The sequence below is a fragment of the Impatiens glandulifera genome, chromosome 8 (assembly GCF_907164915.1).
Source record: "Impatiens glandulifera chromosome 8, dImpGla2.1, whole genome shotgun sequence".
Taxonomy (NCBI): domain Eukaryota; kingdom Viridiplantae; phylum Streptophyta; class Magnoliopsida; order Ericales; family Balsaminaceae; genus Impatiens; species Impatiens glandulifera.
Window position 1 is genome coordinate 8,224,796 of NC_061869.1, and position 11,348 is coordinate 8,236,143.

General features: G+C 32.8%; 1 pseudogene; it reads right to left on the reverse strand.

The window, feature by feature from the left end:
* Positions 1-6,294: 6,294 nt before the first annotated feature.
* On the reverse strand, positions 6,295-9,400 carry LOC124912879 (annotated as a pseudogene).
* Between the last annotated feature and the right edge of the window lie 1,948 nt (positions 9,401-11,348).

Genomic DNA, 11,348 nt, shown 5'->3' on the forward strand with positions numbered 1-11,348 from the left:
AAAATTTAAGGTAGACACAAAACACAACCAAAATTATAAAAATGTGAAAAAAAAAGTATTATATTGTGTAAATCTTTTTTCTAGACTTGGGTAAAAACTTATGTTATATGGATATCATACATTTTTGTTTTTTAATTAATGAATCAAAATTTATTTATTTTTAATGTAATTTTAGAAATCTTGTATAGATTCTAAAATTTTACTTATTTTAATTAAATAGGTAACATGTATAATGTTCTTTATATATATTTTTGTTTGAATTTCTTCATTATACATTTATTTTTATTTTTATGTGAAATTACTTCATATATATTTATTTTTTTGGTTTAAAATTACTCCTTATATATTTATTTTTATTTTAGATATTTGTACCATAAATATCTAAAATAATTAAAAATATTATACAATCGTTAATTTTTGTTAAAAATATGAACTAATTACTCTTTTATATCTATTTTTTATTTTTCTAAATTTTAGAACGGACAAAGTTTTCACATTCAACTTGAGATTTGCGATGACTTTTTCAATTTCTATTTTCAAAGTTTCATTTTCAGACAACAACATTACAGACTAAGTCAACGACGAAGTTGTTACTCTCCATATTTAAATATTGTATTTGTGTTGTGCTTTCAAAATAATCTCTAAAAATTAAAAATATAAATGTTGAAATTGAGAAAAATGTCGGATAGACATATAGTTAAAATATAAATAATATAATAGAGATTACAAAATATAAAATATTATATAGTAATACAAAATTCTTAATATATTTGAATCGGCCAACTAGACACGACTTACACCTAAAAGACAGTTATTTTCTTAATGATAATAATATAATTTGATTTGAAAACAAAATGAGATTATTACTTAAAATATGAGAAACACAACATGTTACGCCCTAATTTCCTACTTTCATGCAACTAAATCAACGTGATTTCGAACATAAATGCGGAAGCTCTAAAGTTCCTATTTGACCCAATCATTGAAAATGTTGATATAAAAGTCGGTCCTACGGTCTCGGTCCCTCCTTCCACACACATCTCCGACACCACGCTTCCGCTCCAACTCTTCCTTCATCTGTCATAAAATCCGTTGGCTGGATTCCTACACCACACAAGCATAGTGAGTCTAAGGACCCAACAAGCATTTATAAGAACACTTTTAAGACATTGCATCCATGAGGATTTTTAAGGGTATCTCATCAGCCAATCATGTATAGTTGCATACTGATCACATATTCGGGATCCTTAGCCCGGAGAGCTGATCCTCCAGGGTGGGAATCCCTTCGTCAATTCCACCAGCCATATTTTGAGAGCATCGGACCACCAGAGCTCATCCTGGTAGCCATCCTCTCGTATCCGTCAATTCCTCCATGATTATCTCTTAGATTCCATAGCCCTTAACTTAAAACCATCATTCTTTAGAAAACCATGGACTTGCAATGAAAACATGCTTTGAAATCATATGCATCGTTTACATAAAATACATGAATAAATAGCACTGTGTGGGTTTTAGAAAATGTATAGAAAAGTACTTGCGTGATAATTCCTTGTTTGCGGAATCATCGGTCGAACCACTCGGCCCTGGGTTCCATCATCCACGGTCGTAGATCTCTGTCAAGACCGCAGATTCCTCGGTCAAGAAAAGTGTGATTTTAGGACGTGACAAACTACCACCCTTATAATGAATTTCGTCCCCGAAATTCGATCATAAAGGCAGTACAAATAGTGTGTTTGTGAAAAATGGTTTCATGAAAAAAAACATTATTTCCAACTATTATGAAAAACGATTTCATGTCATGCAAAACATCATTTTAAAACAATTTACAGACATGAAGGCCTTGGAGGTGCATCCGCAGGAGCATATGTGTGAAAGTGCTAAGGTTCGGAACTGTTGCTCTGATACCAAGTTGTTACGCCATAAATTTCTACTTTCATGCACCTAAATCAACACGATTTCGAACATAAATGCGGAATCTCTAGGGTGCCTATTTGACCCAATCATTGAAAAATTGATATAAAAGTCGGTCCTACGGTCTCGGTCCCTCCTTCCACACACATCTCCGACACCACACTTCCGCTCCAACTCTTTCTTCACCCGTCATAAAATCCGTTGGCTGGATTCCTACACCACACAAGCATAATGAGTCTAAGGACCCAACAAGCATTTATAAGAACACTTTTAAGACATTGCATCCATGCGGGTTTTTAAGGGTATCTCATCAGCCAATCATTTATAGTTGCATACTGAGCACATATTCGGGATCCTTAGCCCGGAGAGCTGATCCTCCAGGGTGGGCATCCCTTCGTCAATTCCACCAGCCATTTTTGAGAGCATTGGACCACCAGAGCTCATCCTGGTAGCCATCCTCTCGTATCCGTCAATTCCTCCATGATTATCTCTTAGATTACATAGCCCTTAACTTAAAACCATCATTCTTTAGAAAACCATGAACTTGCAATGAAAACATGCTTTGAAATCATATGCATCGTTTACATAAAATACATGAATAAATAGCACTGTGTGGGTTTTAGAAAACGTATAGAAAAGTACTTGCCTAATAATTCCTTGTTTGCAGAATCATCTGTCGGACCACTCGGCCCTGGGTTCCATCATCCACGGTCGTAGATCTCTGTCAAGACCGCAGATTCCTCGGTCAAGAAAAGTGTGATTTTAGGACGTGACAAACTACCACCCTTATAATGAATTTCGTCCCCGAAATTCGATCATAAAGGCAGTACAAATAGTGTGTTTGTGAAAAATGGTTTCATGAAAAAAAAACATTATTTACAACTATTATGAAAAACGATTTCATGTCATGCAAAACATCATTTTAAAACCATTTACAGACATGAAGGCCTTGGAGGTGCATCCGCAGGAGCATATGTGTGAAAGTGCTAAGGTTCGGAACTGTTGCTTTGATACCAAGTTGTTACGCCTTAAATTCCTACTTTCATGCACTTAAATCAACGTGATTTCGAACATAAATGCGAAATCTCTAGGGTGCCTATTTGATCCAATCATTGAAAAATTGATATAAAAGTCGGTCCTACGGTCTCGGTCCCTCCTTCCACACACATCTCCGACACCACACTTCCGCTCCAACTCTTCCTTCACCCGTCATAAAATCCGTTGGCTGGATTCCTACACCACACAAGCATAATGAGTCTAAGGACCCAACAAGCATTTATAAGAACACTTTTAAGACATTGCATCCATGCGGGTTTTTAAGGGTATCTCATCAGCCAATCATTTATAGTTGCATACTGAGCACATATTCGGGATCCTTAGCCCGGAGAGCTGATCCTCCAGGGTGGGCATCCCTTCGTCAATTCCACCAGCCATATTTTGAGAGCATTGGACCACCAGAGCTCATCCTGGTAGCCATCCTCTCGTATCCGTCAATTCCTCCATGATTATCTCTTAGATTCCATAGCCCTTAACTTAAAACCATCATTCTTTAGAAAACCATGAACTTGCAATGAAAACATGCTTTGAAATCATATGCATCGTTTACATAAAATACATGAATAAATAGCACTGTGTGGGTTTTAGAAAACGTATAGAAAAGTACTTGCCTGATAATTCCTTGTTTGCAGAATCATCGGTCGGACCACTCGGCCCTGGGTTCCATCATCCACGGTCGTAGATCTCTGTCAAGACCGCAGATTCCTCGATCAAGAAAAGCGTGATTTTAGGACGTGACACAACACGTTTGGAATCTTAGACGGTCAACAATTTTAAATTAGTTATTTAAAATATTCAAATTTTGATCATAGAATAAAAATAGTTAATACTTGAGTCTTTATTTTATACTTTATCAAATAAAAATAAATGTACAATAAACAATTTTAAACAAAAATAAATTTATAAAAAGTAATTTCAAACAAAATTATGTATATAAAAATATTTAAAACATAATTAATTTTATATTTTGAGCAATAAATTAAAAGATTGTAAATTTTCTTAATCCGTGCAAAGTATTTATTTTCATTCTTGACTAATAATAGTGAGTTTAACAACAATAAATCAAACTAACATGTGTTCATAAAGAAAATTATGGTATATTAATTAAAGAATTTAGGCTTAAATTAATCATTTTTTATTTAACTAGGAAAATTTTCATGCGATGCACACGGATAAAAATAAAAATTAAATAAATTATAATAATATATATTAATATGTAAAATTCTTAATAAATCACGAATAATATATTAAAATAAAAAATAGAACGTTTTCATTCCACATTTTATTCACTTCGGTACAACAACTTATTTTCTCATATGTTTCATCACATATTTTTCCGAATGAATCTCTCATCCCGTGACTTTACACTTTCACTTTGTCAATCAAATATTTGATTCATATTTTTTAATAATTAGAATCGTGACCTCACACTTTGGTCAATCAAATATTACATTCATATTTGTTTAACCACTTTCAATTGATACCGGCCTATTATCCCTCAATAAACCACATCTCAATCACACTTGGTTAAAGGGATGTACTTGTTTTGTTAGGTTGCAAGTTCGAAACATACAAATAGCATTTTTAATTTTATTTTTAACCGTTTTAAATTTATGGGCGGGTCAACCTACAATCCGACCCAAGTTTTCTTTTACTCTCACATATATATCCAAATTAACCACAGCTCTCGACCCGGCAATCCGGACACTTTAAAAATTAAGCATCATTATATATATATAAATTAGTTAGTTAAAAATTTGAACTTTTATTGTTAAAATGTCTCGCATTCATCAAATTTGGTGTTGAATATAAAATATATAATGTTGTTAGCCTAGTTGGTTAAGAGGTTGTACTTGTTTTGTTAGTTTGCAAGTTCGAAACATACAAATAGCATTTTTAATTTTATTTTTATCCGCTTTAAATTTATAGACGGGTCGACCCACAATCCGACCCAAGTATCCATTTACTCTTACATATATATCCAAATTAACCACAGCTCTTGATCCGGCAATCCGAACACTTTAAAAATTAAGCATCATTATATATATATATATAGATGAGAGACGAAATTTGAATCGAGTCATCACAATTTTAAAATTTTGAGACTTTCTCACAAATAAACTTATTCTTTGAGTAGTATTTTCCTTTTTTAACTAGTTTATTATATTTGTAAAAAATATTAATAACAATTCTATATCTTTTCAATTTTTCTAAACTATTCTCGTGCGTTACACATTTTGTAAGGCAATGAAATCGTATTTATCGGGTTGAAACATGTATATTTCAAAAAAATACTCAATTTATAAAACAAATACATTTAAATTGGGAAATTGTAAATTTGTTAAAAACAAATGCAAAATTTATTACTTTTTAAATTTTTTCAAATCATATAAACAAACCACCTTCCATAAATTAAAAATGCACAAATCTCAGAAAAAATAAGTAATTTATAAAAAAAAAGTTTTATCTTTTCATTTACAAACTTAACAAATCAATCAGAAAAACAAAAATATACGTACAAACGGTTTTTTTTTTTTAAGTTTTAAATTAATAAAATTGTGATGGATCAAACTACGTAAATATCACAATTCACAATTCAATGTTCGACTAATTTATTAAAAATTTTAAATGTGAACCTTTCAATAACAATGGTTCAATTACCAGTATAAATATAAAGAAACAATGATTTGATTGTAAAAGTTGAGGATAAATATATAATTACAAAGATAATAATATCATTTAAAATAAGACAAAATAAACAATATATAATTAAAAAGAGAAAAAAATGTTCACATTTCTACATGTTATGATATCATCATGATGAATGGACATACTTTTCACAATTTTTTTTTAACAAATTACACAATTTCACAAAAAAAAAAACACAAAATTTAAAAAGATCAAGATGAAACTCGATAAAATCACCCCATTTTACAATAAACTATCTTTTAGTGGAAGATAATCCCCACTAAATGTAATACTGTTTCAGAGAGAAATTATTATTAATTCTTCATCGTGACAATCCATCAATAAAGATAAATAAATAATTAAAAAGAATATCATATCATGTATCTTTCTAGGGAACAAGTAGACGATGAAACACAACCAAAAGACATGATTGTTGATGCATATAAAAGATTCTAGAGAACAATGATTCTATATTTATCAAATTAAAACTAAATACTTGTTTTTTCAAGACTTAAAACAGGACAACAAACCACATGTAAAAAGCATCAAACTTTACTCATTATGTTTCAATAAGGTGTAATCTAATGAAGGTAGCAAATTAAAACCAAATATATTTCATTACAGACAACATTTCATTGCATATATTTGGGGTAAAACTTGTTTCTTTTAGTTTAACAAAGTTTAGAATTTTGTTGTTCATATGAAACCTAGATAAAACAATGGTTAGGGACAAATGACATGTTTAAAACCTGATGTTGTTACTTAATGTTGTTGCTTTTGTGATTCAATATGGTGCCTTCCCCAACCATTTTGAATCCTATTAAGATCAGTCCATTCCTGACAAACACAAGACACAAGTCAAAAGTGCTCAAATTTTTAGTTGGAATTTCGCTGATTCATTAAAATAGTACCACTAAGAAGAGGACAAGTGCAAATTTCGCTTTCGAATTTGGATGTTTGTTGTCTGTCTAGTCAGTATTTGGTATGCTGGAGCATCTTCACTACTTCTCTCATTGTGGGTCTTTGTTTTGGTTCCTTCTCTGTACATCTCAAAGCTAACACAAGTACTTCAATTATTTTATCCAACAATTCATGATTGATCAGCATCATCATACTTGAATCCACTATCCTCATTGCTACTTGTTCTACTTCTTCTTGAGTAGTGCTGCTCCATACAGATCTCACCCAACCTACTATGTCCCCTGATGTAGATCCTGACTTCTCGGAGAAATAAGGATCTAATACCTTCTTTCTTGTTATCAACTCCAATAAGACCACTCCAAAACTATACACATCTGATTTTGTGCTAAAGTTGTTGATGCTAAATGCATTTTCTGCACACACAAACATATATCTATGAGAACAAAAGCAACAATAGTTGAACCTTTTTGGTAAAAAATCAATGAAGAACCTGGTGCTATATAGCCAATTGTGCCTAGAACTGCATTGGATTGAATTGGGGCTGTGGATTGATCATGATCAAGAAGAAGAAGCTTGGCTATGCCAAAATCAGATATATGAGGCTCCATGTCCAAATCCAACAATATATTCATTGGTTTGATATCCCTATGCACTATCGGAGGATCACAATCGTGGTGAAGATACGACAATCCATTAGCTACTCCAATTGCAATTCTATAACGTTCATTCCACTCCAAGTTCCGAGGTGGACTTATCTCATGGAGCACATCATGAAGGCTTCCGTTTTCCATATATTGGTATAAGATCAAACCGTGTTCCTTTCTCAACCTGAAATTTTCCAACTTCACGATGTTTCTATGCCTCACCCTCCCAACTGTCTCGATCTCCCTCACCATACTTTTTCTTATCGATCCTGAAAAAACCAGCTTCTTTGCAGCATAATGCACCACACCCTCTTGTTTAACATGATCTGGACTTGGGAGGGAAACTTTATATACCTTTCCATGGGCGCCTTTTCCAATCAAGTATTTATCATCCAGATTCTCAGTAGCTAACATTATTCTATTCAGTTCAGAGGATGCACCCTCTTCTTCATCTACCAAGTTACTATCATCTCGGTTCTTCCTCTTCCTCTGAAAGAAACACATGAAACATCCTACAAGGATGATGATGAGAACAACTGACGATCCAATAGCTATCAAAACAATTTTAGTAGTAGAAGAAGAAGGTGTTTTCCGGCTGCAAGACTTTAATATGGGATTTTCATGGCAACTTGAGTTGTTGATTGTAGGAAGAAGACATATCAAACAAAGACCTGAATTCCCAACAAAAGAATAAGGGAATGAATTGGCAACCTTCAACAATGTTTCAGGTATCTGGCCACTGAAATGGTTGTAAGAAACATTCAGTTTAACAAACTTGGGCCCGGTTCCACCAATGTAAGACAAAGTCCCTGTCAAATTGTTGTGAGATATGTCCAACTCCTCCAATTCACTCAATCTTCCTAGTTCCTTAATCTCACCTGTCATACCATTCCAGCTAACATTTAGTCTTTTCAAATGATGTTGTGTTGCTTCCATTTCGAACGAAGGAAAGCTCCCACCCAACATATTCCCGCCCAACTGCAGATTCAAAAGGGAATCAATTTCAAATAACAAAAAAGCAGGAAGACCTCCAACTAGTTTGTTACCATTGAGATTCAGTGTAGACAACTTCTTCAAGCTTCTAAAAGCAAAAGAGGGTATAGAACCATTGAAAAGATTGTAACTCAAATCAAGGTCAAACAATTCAGTACAGTTTGACAGTTGATCAGATGGCAACAAACCTTCCAACCGATTGTAAGAAATATTCAATCTTCCAAGATTAACCATGTTTCCAAATAATTCAGATGACACAACACCCGTCAACTTGTTCATTGAAAAATCAATCTCTGTAATGCCAGATAAGTTCCCCAAGCTGGAAGGAATCATGCCCGACAAGCTATTACCACCAAGATTCATGTATAAAAGGTTTTTGTTTTCGCGTTTTCCACGAAAACGGAACAACTCCAGAAAGGTTGTTTTCTTTGAGTATAAATCTGGTCAGGCTAGAACAGAGTCCTACATCTGGAGGTATGCTGCCTTGAAGAAAGTTAAAACCCATATTCAACCTCTTCAACTGCTTGTTCAAACAAAGATTTAGTGGTTGTTGCTAGCCTACTAAAATAAACTAATATTCAATTATATTAAAATAGATAATTGTAACTCTCCAGATAATTGTAAAGAGGCAAACTAGAATATTAAACACCTTTTTTCTTTTTTAAAGATAAAAAATAAAAAAACACTTTTGCTGGGAGGGGCTTGCTATCGTACCCTTTTCTCCCTGTGTATGTGAAAAAGAGTGACGAACTCCTTTTTGTTTAGTCATAGGTGGGTCCAAAGAACGAGAGTCGGCTGAAAGCTATCTCGAGCTTACGGTTTGTTACAGAAGGAATGGAGCGCGTTAGTCTGGTTTCAAACTTGGCAATTATTGTCTTTGGAATTTCATTACGGAAGAAGACCGGCTTTTCGATTGAATGAAGGGGCTCCAACCTGCGCCAAAATGTCCAAGAAGCGAGGGGCTTTAAGGCAGCTAGCCTGCTAGATTGAAATTAGCCAGGGAGAGTCGAGACCAGGCCCTTGGCCTTGCCCTAAAGTATCGAAAAGGCAATCTCTCTAGTACTCTTTGATAAAGGTAGTCTGGGAAGACTGACTGAAAGGGCTCTTATCCGTATTGGTTGAAAATCCCGCTTAGAGATCGCAACTTCAGAGTAGTCCCATCCATTATCTCCGTCGAAGCGCCTCATTTTACCTGTCAATTACGGCGGATCCGTAGGATTGAAACCTCCATTATCCATTGGCTTTGCCTTGAGGTATCCTCCCATCTCCGTATCGTGAGAATGCTTTTTCCTTGAGACTGTGGAAGGAAGAACTAGTCCCTTCTTTCTTGCTGAAGCTTAACGAAGGCCGACCACTGCATAGAGAGTACAAGCCCCCTACCTACATCTAAGGGAAAGGGGCAAGTCAAAACCTACCCCTAACAACGCCCCGTTATAAAATTCCACGGGTTCCAGCCCGCAGGATAAGATCCAGATCATTCACTGAAATCCATAAAACGGTCCTACCTACCCAAAAATCAGCTCTTTTTTTCCAGATTTTTCAGCCCTTGTTCTTCATTATGAAAGCTACTGATTGGAGAGAAAGGAGTCTTTTCATGCAGCAATAGTGGTGGATGGACAGAAAGTGAGTATTTGAAAACAGAAACAGAAGGAAGAGTTTTCTGAAAGAAGGACCGACCGCAGTACTCGAGATTCGATTGTTTCAAATTTGGTTTGCGTGTCAAATATATTTTTAAGTAAAATATTTTAATTTTTTTTTATAATACTTGACAGATTTTAAAATTATCTATGTAAAAATAATTAATTTTATTTAAATTTTAATAATTTTGGGATTTATTATAATCAAATGATAATTTGATTGATATCCGATTTAAATTAATTAAACATAATTAATTTAAGAAAAAAAATATTTAATTGAAGAATGGGTCGATAATTAAATTTATAAAAAAATCAATAAAAAGGTGCATGTGTACCAACATACTTTATACTAGAGTTTCCATAAAGGGTTTGTTATTTAGTTACGCTCGAAAAGGGCTTGCGCGTTATGTCCTCCGTCCCAGTTGAAAACAATTTTATTTTTTAAAAGTCTGGTTATCAAAAGATTTATTTATATTGTTTATTTTCTTTAAATTAGTAGTTAGGGTCCTAAACAAGGATAAGTTTTGATTACGTAAATAATTATACATAATTATTTAGATGTGCGTACCTGCGATTGCGGTTAAAAAAGATTGAGTAAAAGACCTGAAAAATCAGAAAATGGTGTTAACATTAATTTTTAAAAAAGGTTAACATACTAAACTTAAAAAAAAATATATTAATTTTTTATTTTAAAATCCTAAATTAATTTTAAAAAAATAAATTTTCGGTTGAACACGTTTATAATGTTATAAATAATAAAATAATAAGATATTTTATTTGAAAAAACATAGAAAAAATAAATATTAAAATTACATTTTTAAACTAAAAACTACAATTAAATTATTTTTGTTTTGAATTACATTATAAATTTAATTATCCTTCTAATTTCAATTCTTAGTGTATTAAACTTACGAATTTTCAATTCCAATTTCAACTTTAGGATTGTCAAACATACCCTAATTGTTTATTATAGGATGAATAATTATTTAGACTTTATGGAAAACCTTTGGAACATTCACATAATCAAAGAAATCCAATTTCAACTTTAGAATTGTCAAACATACCCTAATTGTTTATTATAGGATGAATAATTATTTGGACTTTATGGAAAACCTTTGGAACATTCACATAATCAAAAACAAAATAAAGTCAATGTAGTGGAGGAAGGATTCCACTTGTTAGGTAAGGATACATACAACTTTTACTAAATATTAAATATGAAATGAGAGTTTTACATTGTTCATGAAAAAATAGTTTTAAAATGGTACAACGTTCTCATGAGAAAGATAGAATAAATAACTTATTTATTTTTGCATTAGTGAGATGTAACTAGTATTTCAAATATTGTGTATAGTATTCACTATTCCGCTACAGCGGGCTATGCGTGTTGTTGAGGAGTGTTGGATGCGATTTCAATTTTCTCTTTTGTTTTCAACTATACCTGGTTACATATTTTATTTGTATTTTAAAACTTATAAAAATTTATTTGAAATTGATT